Below are 17016 nucleotides of genomic sequence, written 5' to 3' on the forward strand. Positions count from 1 at the left end.
TGGAACTGTAAAATCAACCCCAACCTACTGGCTCCCAGTGCTAAGCAACATCCTGCCTCCACACATCCGCAGATCCAACTTTCTTCCACATGAATACAGCAAAATCATGGAAATCTAAAATCTTCCAACCGATGAAGACATCCCACCCCTAGAAATAAACAGGCTAAAGTCAAGGCACCCTCCAATCTTAACAGCAAAAAATCTTGCAGAGACAAGCTTCAACATGAAGGAGAAGTGGAAAGAGTCCTGGTGTAATACTTCAACAGGGATCTTCCATGAATTAGTGGACCCAACACAGATACCTTCAGGTTTTGACCAACCTTGGAAAACTTGGTCTGCCCTTAACCGAATACGCACCAACCATGGCAGATGTGCAGACCACCTTTACAAATGGGGCATGATGCCTCACTCAGTTGCGACTGTGGATCACCCCGCCAGATAATTAATCATATTATAGCAGAATGTGTCCTACAGTGGAAACCTGTCAGACTTCATCCATGCTACACCAGTGCAGTCGACTGGATAATCAACCTAGACATTCATTTGTAGCCTATTCTTGATTCTCTCTTTTATGATTGTATTATGTCTTCTTATTGTACATATGTCTATTACTATGTTCATATATATTAAGGATTAATGTAATGTAACATTTCATGTGTGAGCCATACGCTAAATAAATAACCACCTTATCGGCCATTATGGATCAAATATGCATCCTAACACACTTCGTATCCATCATATAATTCAATGTAATATCAGTGGTATTACAATTTTAATATGCACTTCGCATCCATGGTAACTTGGATGTATATATACGTCTTGGCCGGTAGCATGGTTAAAAGTCAGGTGATTATAATAGCCTTAGATATCAACTTGGGGCAGTTCCAGGGAGGGAGGAATTGGAAGGGTGAGATACCTTTAATCCTTGGGAAATTATGAAGGAATATTCGTTAGCAGCAATAGTGAGCTGTATTCCTCGAGTGAAGAAGAAGACCCAATTTGGTGCTAAGTGGATGACATATCAAACAGGAACTGCAGGTTAAAAAAAGGTTATGGAAGAGATATAAGGAGAGGGTTGGAGAGTAGATGCATGAAGAATATAAGATTCAGGCCAGGAGAGTGACTAGTATGGTAAGGAAGGAAAAACTGGAATATGAAAAGAGATTGATCCTAAGATACAAAAAAAATTCTAGGGAATTGTTTAGCAATGTGGCCAGTAGAAGGAGAAATGATTGTGGAAGAACGACATTGTGGGATAAAAATGGGAACAGAGTGACTGACTGATATAGAAGAAATAGTGGAGTTGTTCAATGAACACTTTATTGGAGTATTTCAGCCTGCAGAAGTAAATTTTAAAACTAGAAGGATAGGGCTGGTTTGAGGTTTAGAGGTACAAGAGGAGAGTGTGTGTGTTTCAAATATCGTGTACTCTGGATGTCAATAAAGCTGTGGGACTGGATGGAATTTCACCATGGGTTTTGAGAGAATCTGCTAAATAACTAATGGATCCATTGACCTGGATTTTCAATGAAAGTCTTGCTATGGGATAGGTACCCAAGGAATGGAAGGAAGGTAAGATAGTGCCATTGCATAAGGGTGGTAGGAGACTGGAAGTGTCTAATTATAGTCTAGTTTGTGTGTCATCAGTAGTTGTTAGGGTCTTGGAGAAATTAGTGAGAGACTATATACAATGTTGGGCAGATGAGGATAATGTTATCTGTGAGATCAACATGGATTTGTTAAGGAGTGCTCTTGCTTGAATAATACGATTGCCCCTTTTATCATAAAGTGACAAGAGCAGTTAATGAGGGAAAGGCATATACTGCCATTTTCTTGGATTTAGTGAAGGCATTTGACAGGGTGCCACATGATAAGCTGATATTTAAGTTGCAGCACATGGGTTTGGATGTCAGGTTGGTCAACTGTATTCAGCATTGGCTGTCTGATAGGTATCAGAGAATTGTGTATGGTGGGGCAGTTTCAAGGAGGCAGAGGGTTACAAGTGGGGTTCCACAGGGCTCAGTACTGGGACTTGTATTGTTCAACCTTTGTATCAATGACATTGTCAATGGATTGCAAGGGAATATGCAATTGTTTGTGGATGATGCGAAACTGGGAAGTGTTATCAGTAATAGTGCAGATGTAGCAGCCCTACAACAGGATTTGACAACTAGACAGATGGGTAAATGAATGGGGGATTCGTTTAATGTTTTGGATCCCTCGATGGGAGAATGCATACTCAATTGGAGGAGCTATACTGGAGGATGTAGGGTAGGCAAGAAATATGGGGGCAAAGATTGATAAAAACCTGAAATTCAGGGAACATATTGCAAAGGTGGTGACGGTATCCCAGAGGATTGCTGCAGTATTGAGTAGATGCTGACCTGCAGAGAAATAAAAAGAGTTGTCATTCCATTGTATAAAGCCCTGATCAGACCACACTTAGACTAATGTTCTCAAACTTGGCCCCCAGGATTTGAATTGGATAAATTAAATCTGCCTCTGCACCCTTTCCTCTGTGGAAAGGGTGCAGAGGCAGATAACAAAGATGGTTTCAGGACTGTACAAGGATAGTTATGAGGATCGGCTGAAGGAATGCGGACTGCAGAGTTTGGTAGACAGAAGAAGGAGAAGTGATATGGTTGAGACTTTTAAACTGTTGAGAGGTAGTTACAGGATTGACACTGGGGAGTTGTTTCGCATGGTGGAATAGAGGGTAGGAGTGAAAATAAGTGGTTTCTTTGCATGGGAGGTGGTTGAACCGTGAGTGCTGAGAGCACGAACAGTCATTGAGTTCAAGGAGTTGTATGATAGACTTTGTGTTTTCTAAGAAGGACCTCCCATATAATAATACTACCATCTCAATCAATGCAACAAACTCAGCTCTCTTGTTCTAAATACTCCTTACATTTGTTTATAAACATAACAATCCCTGTGTGTTTGAGATCATTCTATTAGCACCAATATTCTCTTTTCCAGCTACTGTACCACACCTCTCTGTTGTCTGACCACTCCTGTTTCCCTGATCCTGACTTTGGTTTCCATTCCTACCTGTCTCCTCCTCATCTTTATGCATTTCATCATCTTGTTTTGCTGCAACCACATCTTAAACCTTATATCCATTTTCCTCCTGCTGTACAATCTTCACAGGTAGACTCTGATCAATTGCTACATTAACTTCTTGACTCTGTGCCTTCTCAGATAACACTAGACTTTCTTAATGTCCAACACCACACCCATGCAAATATAATCCATTAGCTTTATACCATTCCAGCTTCCCTTCAAATTCACTCCACAAATTTACAAATTGAATCCCCTTTGCCTTACACAACTCAACCATCTTCCTGTTCATTATTTCTGCTCTCCTTCTGAATTCACTTTTGTCATAATTGGGCAACATGCCCATGACTTTTCCAACAAGCCACACTATTCTTCTTTACCTGCTGCAACAACTTCCTAAAGTTTCTATCAGCAATCTTTTTCTCCTCGACTAAGTCACTTTTGCCCATGACCACAAATAAGTTTGATGCCTGATATTTCCTTCTCCTTAACACATCAGTTATTTGTTTCATTGCACCAGGAACGCATGTTTTGTGCATTTTATTAGTAATAACACCTCTAATGATTGAGTCCCGATACACTGATATACGACTATCCTTTGGCTCCTTTTTCGGGATATTAACTTTCTCCTCCTCATTATCATCAGCCAGCCTCTCCTTTAGAACCCTTCATGTGGGGCACCTGTTTGTGGTGGAGGGGACCTCCCAGTGATGGTAATGGCCCTTTTCATTCTTCCTCTTTTTCTTTGCTTTACTTCCTGTATTCTTGGCTCTGCTTCTCCTGAGTCTTTTTCATTATTCTTTTTTCCAGACCACCACCACCACCACCATCACTGGGATCCAATGCCCTGCTGCCGTGTTTGCTGTCCGGTGCAACCCATGGACATCAGGAAAGAGGGATCCTGGTAGTCTTGCACTACTTTGGCCCCTGCTTCGTCAAGACGGGCAGTCCTGGATGGCCCAGCCAGGATCAATCTGCTAGTGGGTTTGCCTGCAAGGTCAATGGTGTTGCAGTAGATCTCTCACCCCATGGTCTAGGGTCAGGATCCTAGACCTGCTGTAGTGTCCAGGGTAGCTCTGGCGTTCCACTCCTGAGCACAGTCTTTGCTTGCCGGATAGTAGGCATCCATGTGTGGCTCCGTGGTGGGTGGGTGGGTGGGGAGCTCTGGCGCCAAACTAAAAACTCCTTGAGCATGAATTCCTTCATCCTCAAATGTTTCAGGGACCCTAACCTAACCAAGTACTGATACCGTAGATACAGCATATGGAAACAGAAACAAGAAACAAAAGATACCGGATACTAACATAAATGTACCAACCTTTTTAATCATTCATGCAACGAGTGAAAAACCAATTGGGAAAATGTCACCCTTCTTTATTCAAAAAAGGTTTAAGGACTGGCAGGACCTCTCAAAACTGTTAACAAATTGCATTCTGGTGATATCCTCGTGTTTCCACGAGGATATCACCTCGTGTTACAAATCACAGTAACTCCTCCTAGAACACTCAATTCCAGTAGAGGAGTGATATCAGAATAGGATCTCCTTGATGTTCCTGATGAAGAAATATGTTCAGAGCTTATAGATCAAGGAGTGACGGGTGTGAGGTGCATCCTGATACATAGGGATGGTCGCCTGGTTTCAACCAAGAACATTATCCTTACTTTTAATACACCTAGGCCTCCGACATTTGTAAAAGCAGGGTATCTCAGCTGTCCTGTTAGAATGTACATTCCTAACCCACTGAGATGCTTTGAATGTCAGAGATATGGACATGTCCAAACTCCCTGTCGTGGTTCTACTACCTGTGCCCGATGTGGTAGTAAAGAACGTGATAACAAATCTTGCTGTGCAAAAAAAGCTAAATGTGTCAACTGTCAGGGAGATCATCCAGCTTACTCTCGTGCATGTCAGAAATGGAAAGATGAAAAAGAGATACAAAAAATTAAAACAGAACAAAACATAACATATCAGGATGCAAAAAGAAAGCTGGCCACCATTACACTTGTTCTGTGATCCTCTTATGCTGAAAAAGTAACAATTAAAAAAGTGCCAACAGCAACTCAAACATGTATGTCTGTTCCACCATTTGATAATTTCACCATACCTGAACTTTATGATCGCAAGTGCTTCTCTGTTGAGTGCATTAATCACAAGACCTATAGCCTTACTCCAGAGATAACTTCACATATGGTCCCAGTCAATGAAAACTCACCTGTCAAAAAAATAATGGCAGAGATATCTCTCAAAGATAAACCACCAGACACTCATACAGAAAAAATGGATACTTCGGTACCCACTGAAAGTAAACTAAACCTACCAACTGACCTAACATATTTGATGTTTTGAATACTCTACCAGAGGAAGAGATGGCAACTGGCCGTCCATACTTCCCTAAAACAATGGATAAATATAAATCTGACAAAGGTAAGTCCTCAACCTCCCAAAAACCAGACAAGTCAGTAAAATCAAGACAATAGGAAAATTTTCACAATGGAACTGTCATGGGATTTGCCAGAATATCGATGATATCAAGATGTTGTTGCAGAAACACAAACCTTTCTGTTTCTGTCTACAGGAAATGTACTTAAGACCCAATGAGGACCGTACCTTTAGGAATTTCACTGGTGTACGTAAGGACAGAACTGGAGGTGGTCCTGCTCATTGAGGCGTAGCTATCCTAGTGGGCAGTCATATTCCTTTCCACCATGTCCAGCTTAATACTACTCTGGAAGCAGTAGCGATTCGACTCTCTGTGGGATTTCTTGTTACAGTTATGTTATGTTCAATGTATTTACCACCAAGTGCTTAGTTAAATGAAACTGATCTTGATAATCTTATCTTGCAACTGCCACCCATACTTTTAATGGGTGACTTTAATGGTCACAATATTCTGTGGGGTACTGCCAACACTAACAGACGAGGTCATATCATTGAAAGAGTCCTTGATAATAATAACCTCTCCCTTTTAAATAATAAAGTTAATACTTTCTTTCATATGCCTACCTGTTCATATTCTGCAGTTGATCTTACAATCTGTTCCCCTTCCATTCTTCCACTGCTCACATGAGACGTTGAAGAGAACATATATGTAAGCGATCACTTCCCTGTTCTATGCACAATGTCCTCACAAGAACCATGTTCACCCACACGAATACCTATATGGAAAATGGACCAGGCTGATTGGAATAGTTTTTCTGATCTTGCAAAATTTAATGCTGATACTATCAGTCAAACACCTATCAATGAAGCGGTAAAGTATATAACAGAGTGCATTGTCCAGGCAGCAGCAGCCTCCATTCCGAAAACATCATCTCGGTTTCCATTCTATCCAAAGCATTGGTGGAACCCAGAATGTCAGACAGCCAGAAAAAATCAACATAGAGCATGGGGCATATTTCGTAGATACCCCACCACATCAAACTTAATAGCTTTCAAGCATGCTTGTGCCAAAGCACGTTATGTGAGATGTCAGAGTCAAAAACAATCATGGATCCAATTTACTACATCAATTCATCAAATGACCAGTCCAAACATTGTATGGGATAAAATCCGGAAAATAAGAGACCATAATCCCAAAGCTATTGCAGACACTTTGGGAGAAACTTTTGCTACAATCTCAGCAACAGCTTCATATTCTCCCGAATTTTTAATACTGAAAGAGCAGCAAGAGAAACAAAGGATTAATTTTTCTTCCAACATTCTTCAGCCATTTGTTAAGGAGGAATTGAAAAGAGCTCTCCTACAATCTCACCCTAGTGCAGTAGTGCCCGATGATATCCATTATGAAATGATAAAATATCTACCATCAAATTACTTAAATAAAGAGCCAGTAGGCTTCATTTCGGCGATGTAACATTATTTAAATTAAGGGAATATTAAATCCCACATTGTTTCAAAACCAAATAAGAAACTCAAAGATCAGAATCAAAGAGTTTCATGCCGAATATAGTATAATAAACTATAAAAGTATCGGCGGATACTAGCATAAGCTAAAGTATGGAGTACATAGTACAAACGAGGGCAACTCGTAGCAAAGTTTGGTAAAGCTCTGATCACTATTCTTAGTATTTCCCATAATGTAAAACACAGCTCCTAGGAGATGTATGATGTTATACATTATGGTGGAAGGTCTACCCAGACCGGTTTCGACCTTTTTTATAGGTGAAGCAGGCTCTAAAAATTAGGCGATCCCAAAAGATCGCCCCTCTCAGCATTGTTCCAATCAGTGACAGGCTCTACTCAGTGGCAGGCTCACCCCACCACCAAGCAGAGCCATAATCTCAGCGGTTGTCCCATTCAGAGACAGGCGAAAACCTACCACAAAGTGGAGTCTCTCAAGGCCAACCCTGCACCAGTTTCAACCCTCATTGCGGTCTCATCAGTGAGTAGACCAAATTAATTCTGAGGGTACAGCGAAAAGAACTTATATACTCTGCTATGCGAGTTGTCAATCAGGTGCACCCATTAAATTACTTTAAGAGCCAATAGGCTTCATGGCCCCTAGTCCTCCCACCACCAGTCCTATTCTCAAAAAAAACTTCTGAATTAATCTTATAGAAACCCTTCAGTAATTTAAATGTCTCAATCATATCACCCCTTTTCCACCTATCAACCGATTTCTGCAACTCACAAATCTTCTGTTCTCATAAGGTTCATTCCATAGACCTGCTATCATCTTGGTGACTCGTCTCTGGATCCTCTCCACCTCCTCCCCATCAAGAAGAAACCCAAGCACCCAAATCTGGGCACAGTAGTCTAGATGGGGTCTTATCACGGCTCAATACAGAGGAACAATAACCTGTTTATCTCTGCTTGTTAAAGTATTTTTCAGCAACCAAGTGATTTGATGAGCTGATTTAGCCACTTTTGTGATGTGCCCCCTTCAACTCCCTATCCACCAACACTCCCAAATCCTTGGCCTTGTCAATCTTTTGGAGTATGATTCCACCAATGTGGAACCATACTCCAAAAGATTGCTGCTAATCTTTTCACCTCAAAATGCAAACCTGGTATGCAAACCCAAATGTTAACTTGTACTGTTATCCATTTATGTACTACTGAAACCTCTGCAGTAATTATGTTTATATGTAGATACTGCATTGTTTAACTTAAATTTTGTATATGCATTTTATTTACTAGTTTATTTTTTGACTAATAATGTAGGACATTATTAGTCAAATTGCTGTAGGACACCTTGTCTATCTGTGTACCCTCTAGTAATTCTCTTTATATGTATTGCTAAATTCTGTTTATACTCCATTGTTAAATTTAATTTTCATCCCTGCATGTTGTACAATAATCCCTTTTTTTCCTATTTTTCTACTGCTGTAAAAGCATCTGTTATAATTTTACATATATAGATACTGCATTCCATGGCTTGGTGTTGCGTATTTTATGTATTAACTTATATTGTTAACTATTTTTGTACTACCGTAATGACCTCTGACCTTGTATGTTGCTGTGCCCTCTACAGCAGTTCTGTTTATCTGTAGATGCTGCTTTGTGGAACTAGATTTTTGTACTTGTTTACAATTTTCTGCTTATGTATAGTTGTAAACTTTAGTATGGCACAGTATGGCCTGTTGTCTTTGTACCAAATGAATTATAAACCTAACCTCCTTTAGATGTGTAATAACCTCTTCCAGATGTTTCATTTCGCTTTCCATTTTCACTAACTCCTGCGTAAGCTCTTCTACTACAGTCCAGACGTTTACTCCCATTTCTATTCACTCTAATCTATCAAGACACTTTTCACACACGTTAATGCTTTCCTTCTTTGCCTAAACATTTCAGAATCAGTATTCTCTGGATCCTATCAGATATATTAGCCTGTTTATTTCAACTTCACATAAGATTCAAAATCTGTGCATGCACTATCAGTGGCGCACCCAGAAGGGGGCCAAAGAAAAAGGGATAAAAAACACAATTTTCCAAAACTCTTTTCCTGATTAAAATTCTTTTTTTTATTTTATTTATGATGTGTCGTGTCTTCTATTTCTATACTCCTTATGAATTAGCGATCATTGCAGATACTCAGTCATAGGTCATTTGCGATGCATAGTGTGTATTCTCAAATCGTCTACTTAACTCTAGCCACCCCCAAGATTAAATCATGAGTGCGCTACTGCGCACTATCAACTTCCACATTTTGTGAACACAATTCCTCTGCAATCATTAACCTCACCCCCCCCCCACCATCCTCTTTTCACATTTCTATCCTTCCAGAAAAGTATATATATCCTTCTATTTCTATTCCTGACATTACATTCTCCACCTCAGACAACCATATTTCACTTATGCCAATTATCTTTGGCATTCTTCAATCGATGCAACAAACTCAGCTCTCTTGTTTCGAATATTCCTTACATTTGTGTACAAACATAACAATCCCTTTATCTTTGAGGTCATTCTACCAGCACCAACATTCTCTATTCTAGCTGCTATGTTACGCCTCTCTCTCTCTCTCTCTCTCTGTTTGGTCTGCCCACTCCTGTTTCTCTGATCCTGGCTCTGATTTCCATTCCTACTTGTCTCTTCCTCACCTTTATGCATTTCATCAACTTGTGCTGCTGTAACCACATCTTCTTCCTGTTGTACAATTTGTGTGGTTGTGCTGTCTTGCTTCATAAGAAGACTTTGGTCCTTTACTACATTAACTTCTTGACTCTGTGCCTTCACAGAAAACAATAGCATTTTTCTAAATGCCCAACAAAAAACACATTCAGATTTAATCCATCAACTTTAAACCATTCCACCTTTCCTTGAAATTCACTCCATAGATTTACAAATTGAATCCCCTTGTCTCACACAATGCAGCCATCTTACTATTCATTATTTCTGCTCTCCTTTTCATTATTGTTGTTGATTTTGATTTTTCATGGCATTATCAGTTGGTTTTATTTTAAGTTGTTTGTGAGATTAGATATTTTATTTAGGTATCAAGTTGTCAAGATTTGGTATCAAGTTAGTTGTGCACTGTTATTTTTGGTACTGTATTATTTTGTGCTTTTTTTTTTCTTTTTTTTTTATTATATGCGTGGTTTTTCAACATTTTTACTGTATTTTCTACTGATAGTTATTTTAGCAGATATATCACTAGTAAATTCCTGAAGAACTTTTATTTTTTTCTTTTTGAAGAAATACCAGCTAATATTTTCACATCATCACATCATGAGTATTTTGTGGCTTAATCAGCACACAAATATCTTGTTGCCCTTTTGTTTGTTTCTTTCTTTTTAATTGATTGTGATGTTACTGATAATATTTTTGTTGCATATTTGCTGTGTGTTATTTCATCATGTTTATTTTTGTTGTGTAGTTTTTAATGTTTGTTATTATTATTATTATTACTGTTTTGCATGTCTAAATGTGTGATATGTGGCATTTTTTAAACTAATTAACTTATTTATTTATTTTTTTTATTTTTTGAAATTTGATATTGTATACTTATCTGCATAACAGTTTCTTATTTTCTGCATGGCAGTGTTTTAAGTGAGTGCTTATGATGATGATTCCCATCATGTGACACCTACATAGATCAAATGCTTTCATTGATTTCTCAGTTATCAGAGAAGGGTAGCTTTCACAAACTTGTATAAAAAAAACTACACTAAATTTCGCAAACTTGTATCCAAAAAACTGCAATAAAATACAAAATTTAACTCCCCCCCCTCCAAAAAAAGCAGGAAAAACAACAAAATTCCCTGTAATAAACTTTCCTAAATACATGTGCTTTTTTCACATGTATTTAGTTTTGCCTTCATCACATGTTTTTACTTTTGCCATTCCATGGCAAAGGTAACTAAACTTGTCTATAATCCTGCCTCTAATATGATCAGCTGGCTCATGATTTCCTTGCCTTACATTATTTCCTTCATTTGCTACTTTTACCACTCTCCTAGTTCAGTTTACCATACTGATCACTTTGATGATTACATCCCAGAAAGTTAATTTCATACAGTCTAATTTTCCAAACCATGGTGTCATCATCTTTGGAGACATTAATGTACATAATTTAGACTTGCTTACCTATCTAACTCTACAAATCAAACTGGAGGGCAGCTGAATTGTTTGTTGTAGTCAGTAATGATTAATTCACATTATTCACCTACCTATGAAAAGAGAAGATAATCATCAGCATTTCCCTAAACCTGAACCTCCGCTCAACCAACTTTTCTTCCATACTGTAGATACGGCTTCCCTCATAGCAACATTAACCATAACCTTGTCCTCATGCCCTATGGCACATACAGTACTAACTAGATCACCATCTCTTTCCGTACATCTCTTTTCCATGATTGGTTATGTTTCTTCTTTCCTGACACAAACATTTACCCTGACCAAATAATCTCCACTCCGCTCAAAACTCTCTGATCTCTATCCAAGTCCTCATTCTCCAACAAGCATGCCAAAATAAAAATATTCTGCATGCATTGACTGGTTTAAGCCAAAAACCCAAGCTTCTCACTTGGTACACTATAGCCCAGGGGTGTTCAATCTGTCGATCACGATCAACCGCAGAGTGATTTTCGGTCGATAACTTGTGTATTCCTCCTTACATACAAATTTAATTAAAACTGGAAACATAATATTTTATTTATCATTATTTTGTATTATTTTTAATTCGCTTTAAGTGTATTTATTTTTCATTAAAATTGTCAAATCAGTAATTTTCTTATAAGTCCAGGTAAATGAATTAATTTGGATCAGTGGAAGTCAAACAGCGCACCGAGTGAATACGATTATAAGCAAAGTGTAAAAACTCGATTGTAGCTTAAATATTAAATATTCCAAAGCACATTACATCAATTTTTTACTTAGGTTAAGTCCCATGTTAATATTGCAAAAAAATAAACTTTGTTTGTCTCGGTATAGTTTGTATTAGATGTTTTTGTAAATAATTCTTTTGAAGCTAACTGTATACACTGCTTTAATAAGAATATGTTAGAGTGTTAAAAACAAAGGCAATGTTTTTGTTGCCGAAGCTGTAAAGGTGGCATTAGAAAGATTTTTATTGAAACTTGTATGTATGAGAAAGGCTTGCAGGCTCTAAGTATAAACATCTCCGAAGTCAGTCAGAAAGAGTTCAAACAACTTTCCAATGGCTGGAAACTTAGAATCAAAAGAAAGCAGAGAAGAACAACAGGTATGTTAAACTTGAAACTTAATATGAAAGACTCATACCGATTCTTTGGGGGTTGCCAAACTTCATGCGAGGTCTCAGAGGAGGCCTAATAAAGAGGGACTGAAGCAAGCAGAAGGGATCCCAGTTCCAGAATTGCGGTCAGAGAGGAGTCCGACCCGTCCAGAGTCGCCATCAGAAAGGCTGCCCGAATCCACATTGCTTGAGAGAGGAGTTTCCTGCTTCCAGAAAGGAGCTTCTCAGTTCGAAACGTTGCTAGAGAGAGAGAGAGACTACTTCTAGGCCACAGACAAGGTTTCAAATTGCCGAAAGGAAGAGTTCCAATTGCCAGATAAAAGTTTCCAGGCCAGGTTAATGTCAGACATTCACCAGTGTATTGCGTTTTCATTACAATTTGATGAATCAAACGACTTCACTGATATTGCTCAGTTTATTATTATTATTATTATTATTCAGGCCTCCAAGGAGTCAAAAGACTCATCGAGGGAGGTCCTTTCTAAGACATAAAGTCTGTCAAGACTCATCGAGGGGAGGTCGCCCCCTGAGAAACACAAAGTTTATCATACCACTCCTTAAACCCACTGACCGTTCTCGCTCCCACCACTCCATCAGGCAATGCATTCCACGGCTCAACCACCCTCCACACAAAGAAACCACTCCTTACCCTCTTGCTCACAGTTTCCTTTCGTAACTTCCAGGGATGGCCTCTTGTCATCACTCCTTCCCGCTGATCAACCAAGCGAAAGAACTCCCCAGTGTCAACCCTGTAACCACCTCTCAACAGTTTAAAAGTCTCAATCATATCACCTCTCCTTCTTCTATCCACAAAACTCTGCAGTCCACATTCTCTCAGCCGATCCTCATAACTATCCTTGTACAGTCCTGAAACCATCTTTGTCATCCGTCTTTGTATCCTTTCCACAGTTAATTTATCCCCTTCAAATCCTGGGGACCAAATCTGAGAACAATAGTCCAAGTGTGGTCTGATCAGAGACTTATACAACGGAATGATAACCCTCTTATCTCTGCAGGTCAGAGTCCTTCTCATAATAGCAGCAATCCTCTGTGTTACCTTCACCACCTTTGCAATATGTCCCCTAAACTTCAGGTTTCTATCAATCATCAACCCCAGATCTCTTGTCTCCCCTACTTCCTCCAGTATAACTCCTCCCATAGAGTATGCAGCATCCCATCGATGTTTCCCAAACCTCAAGACCTTACATTTTGCTGCATTAAACTGACACCCCCATTCATTTGCCCATCTATCTAGCTTATTTAAATCCTCTTGCAGGGCTACCACATCTGCACTATTACTAATAATCCTTCCAAGCTTTGCATCATCTGCAAACAACTGCATATCCCCCTGCAATCCACTGGCTATGTCATTGATATAAAGGTTAAACAATATAGGTCCTAGTACTGAGCCCTGTGGGACCCCACTTGTAACCCTCTGCCTCCTGGAAACTGCTCCACCATACACAACTCTCTGATACCTATCAGACAGCCAATCCTGAATCCAGTTGACCAATCTGACATCCAGACCCATGTGCTGCAACTTAAATATCAGCTTATCATGTGGCACCCTGTCAAATGCCTTCGCCAAGTCTAAGAAAATTGCAGTATATGCCTTTCCCTCATCTAATGCTCTTGTAACTTTATTATAAAAGGCTAGCATATTGCTAAAACAAGAGCGTCCTTTCACAAATCCATGTTGATTCTCACAGATAACATTACCCTCATCTGCCCAATGCTGTACACGGTCCCTCACTACTTTCTCCAAGATCTTAACAACTAATGATGACACACAGACTGGCCTATAATTAGACACTTCCAGTCTGTTACCACCCTTATGCAATGGCACTATCTTACCTTCCTTCCATTCCCTGGGCACCTTTGCTAAAGCCAGACTTTCATTGAAAAGCCACGTTAAAGGTATTGTCAATTCCCTAGCACATTCTCTCAAAACTCGTGGCGAAATACCATCCAGTCCCACAGCTTTACTGACATCCAGAGTACTCAGTATCTGAAACACACTCTCCTCCTGTACCTCCAGACCTCGTACCAGTCCTATCCCTCTAGCATTAAAACTGACTCCTCTAGGATGAAATACTCCAATAAAGTGTTCATTGAACAATTCCACTATGTCCTCTGCATCAGTCACTCTATTCCCATTTTTATCCCACAATATCATTCTTCCACAGTCATTTCTCCTCCTACTGGCCACATAGCTAAAAAATTCCCTAGGATTTTCTTTGGATCTTAGGGCCAATCTCCTCTCATATTCCAGTTTCGCTTTCCTTACCACACGAGTCACACTTCTGGCCTGTGTCTTATATTCCTCATGCATCTCTTCACCTGTCTCCTTATATCTCTTCCATAGCCTCTTTTTCGCATGCAATTCCTGTTTAATATTGTTTGTCAACCACTTTACTCCAAATTGCGCCCTCTTCTTCACTCGTGGTATACAACTTACCATTGCTGATAACAAATATTCTTTCACAATTTCCCACGCACTGGTGATATCCCGGCCTTCCAATTCCTCCCTCCATGAAACTTCCCGAAGTTGACGTCTAAGACTATTATAATCACCTGCCTTATAATTCCACATAAGTTCCCGTCTCTTTGATACTCCTGCATGTCTATTCATTTTCCAAGTCAAAACCATATGGTCACTCTCTCCAACTGGTGGGAGAGACGTCAACTCAGTTATTATCAACTCTTCTGATGCTATAACCAAATCCAAAATTTTTGAACCTCTTGTTCCCTCTGTTACATGTTGCCTAAGACATTTGTCCCTCAAGAATTCTAGAAATTCCATTCCCCTATTGTTACATGCATCTTCCTCTCTCCAATTTATACTACTGAAGTTAAAATCTCCCATAACAATCATTCTTCTTGCACTTGCCAAACTTAGCTGTCTGAACATCTCCTGGTCCCCATCCTCTGTGCTCCTGGGTCTGTAGCAACACCCCACTAAATATCCTGTCTTGCCTACCTCTACCTCACACCATACGCTCTCAAAATCATTTGTCTCACTACCTTCCAAATTCTCCACTCTTAGAGGACATAGGCCATCACTTATCATAAGCAGCACCCCACCACCATGCTTTCCCCTCCTATCCTGGCGAAAAATGCTATACCCAGCGACTTCTATCCCTGTTTTTATATCCCCTTCTGTCAACCACGTCTCAGTGATCGCAATAATTTTTGGCCAGGCTGATGCTATCTGCGCCACCAATTCCTCTCCCTTATTCTGGATACTCCTGGCATTAGTATACAGCATATAAATGCCATTGTTTCTATACCCAACATTATCCCTTCTAGACTCCACTGGGCTCAGTCTTACCTGACATTGTCTCCCTTCTCCCAAGTATCTATTCCCACAAGAGGCCACCCCTGCTATCATCCTCCCTGGGACACACTGACTCGTTCAGAACAGCAATCTCTCCAGATGCCTACGTCCTTCCTCATTCAAATGTAAACGGTCTCTCGCAAACAACTCCTCTCTTTCCTCAAACGCACTCCAAGCATCCACATATACCAGTCCTCTCTTGTCACACATTCTCGCTATTATGCCATTCAATATCACCGCTCTTCTGCTCAGCTCATCATTATCATACCTAGGCAACATGCACACTATTTTTCCTCTCTCTGTCTTCTTCCGTACAGTCTCAAGCAAAAATCTCATATCTCTCGCTGCCCGACTTACATTACCACTCAAGTCATTCGTTCCTACCATCACAATCATCTCATCCACCCTTTCACTTCTCTTAATTGCCATAGCCACCCTTTCTATTGTTCCTCCTGGCAAACACTCCTCACGCATCCTATCCTGAACACCACGGATCATTGAGTCACCATACATTATACCTCTTACCATTCCATCGCTCCTATTGTTTCCATTCTCTCCTCTTCTTTCATTCCCATACCTCTCTCTTCTACTGTTTCCATTCTCTCCTCTTCTAGCACTCCCATACATCTCTCTTATTCCCTCTCTCCTACTGTTTCCATTTTCTCCACTTCTAGCACTTCCATATCCCTCTCTCATTCTGTCTCTCCTACTACTGTTTCCATCCGCTCGTCTTCTAGCATTAATGGTATTTATTCACATTGTGTTTCAAGATTATTCAAGTAAAGAAGAACTTTTGAAAATTATACCATTATTGGGAAGGACTAAGGGAGAAGACATTTTTTCGGCATTTAATGAATTTGTGAAACAACACAAACCTTCTGCTTTTTAAACTTGTGTCTATTACTACTGATGGTGCTCCTGCAATGATAGGTAATAAATCAGGCTTCATTTCATTATGTAAAAACGATGACAAATATCCAGATTTTTTTAATGTACCACTGTATTATTCACCAACAAGTACTGTGTAGCAAAAGATTAAACATAAAAGATGTTTTGGATATTACATTTAAAATTGTAAATTCTGTTTGAGGAAAAGCCCTGCAATGGCAATTATTTAAATTACAGGCAGATGATAAGGATCTTCTGTTGTATAATAATGTTTGCTGGCTCAGCAGAAGTCAGTTTTTAGAAAGATTTCTTGTATTAATTAATGATATAAAAATTTTTCTTGATGAAAAAGGAGATATTTATCCACAATTGAGTGATAAAAGATGGTTGTTATGATAATTTTTAGTAGATTTCTGTACGAAAAATTAAGCAATTTAAATTTAGAGTTACAAGGGAGAGATAAAAAATTTAATTGACATGTTAAATTCAATAAAAACTTTCCAACAATACTTACTTTTATTAAAGAAAAATATAAATGACCACGAATTTTGACATCTCCCATATTTATTAAAA

The 17016-nt window shown here is 39.3% G+C and overlaps 1 protein-coding gene across 1 annotated transcript in view; it reads left to right on the forward strand.

Annotated features, from left to right (window-relative positions):
* LOC150106259 (alpha-scruin-like) overlaps positions 1 to 17016 on the forward strand; it is a 163436-nt gene that overhangs the window by 115532 nt on the left and 30888 nt on the right. The gene's annotated exons all lie outside the window — the stretch shown is intronic.

The sequence above is a fragment of the Typopeltis vanoorti genome, chromosome 5, assembly GCF_054136105.1.
Source record: "Typopeltis vanoorti isolate ZY-2024b chromosome 5, IOZ_Tvanoo_1.0, whole genome shotgun sequence".
Lineage (NCBI taxonomy): Eukaryota > Metazoa > Arthropoda > Arachnida > Uropygi > Thelyphonidae > Typopeltis > Typopeltis vanoorti.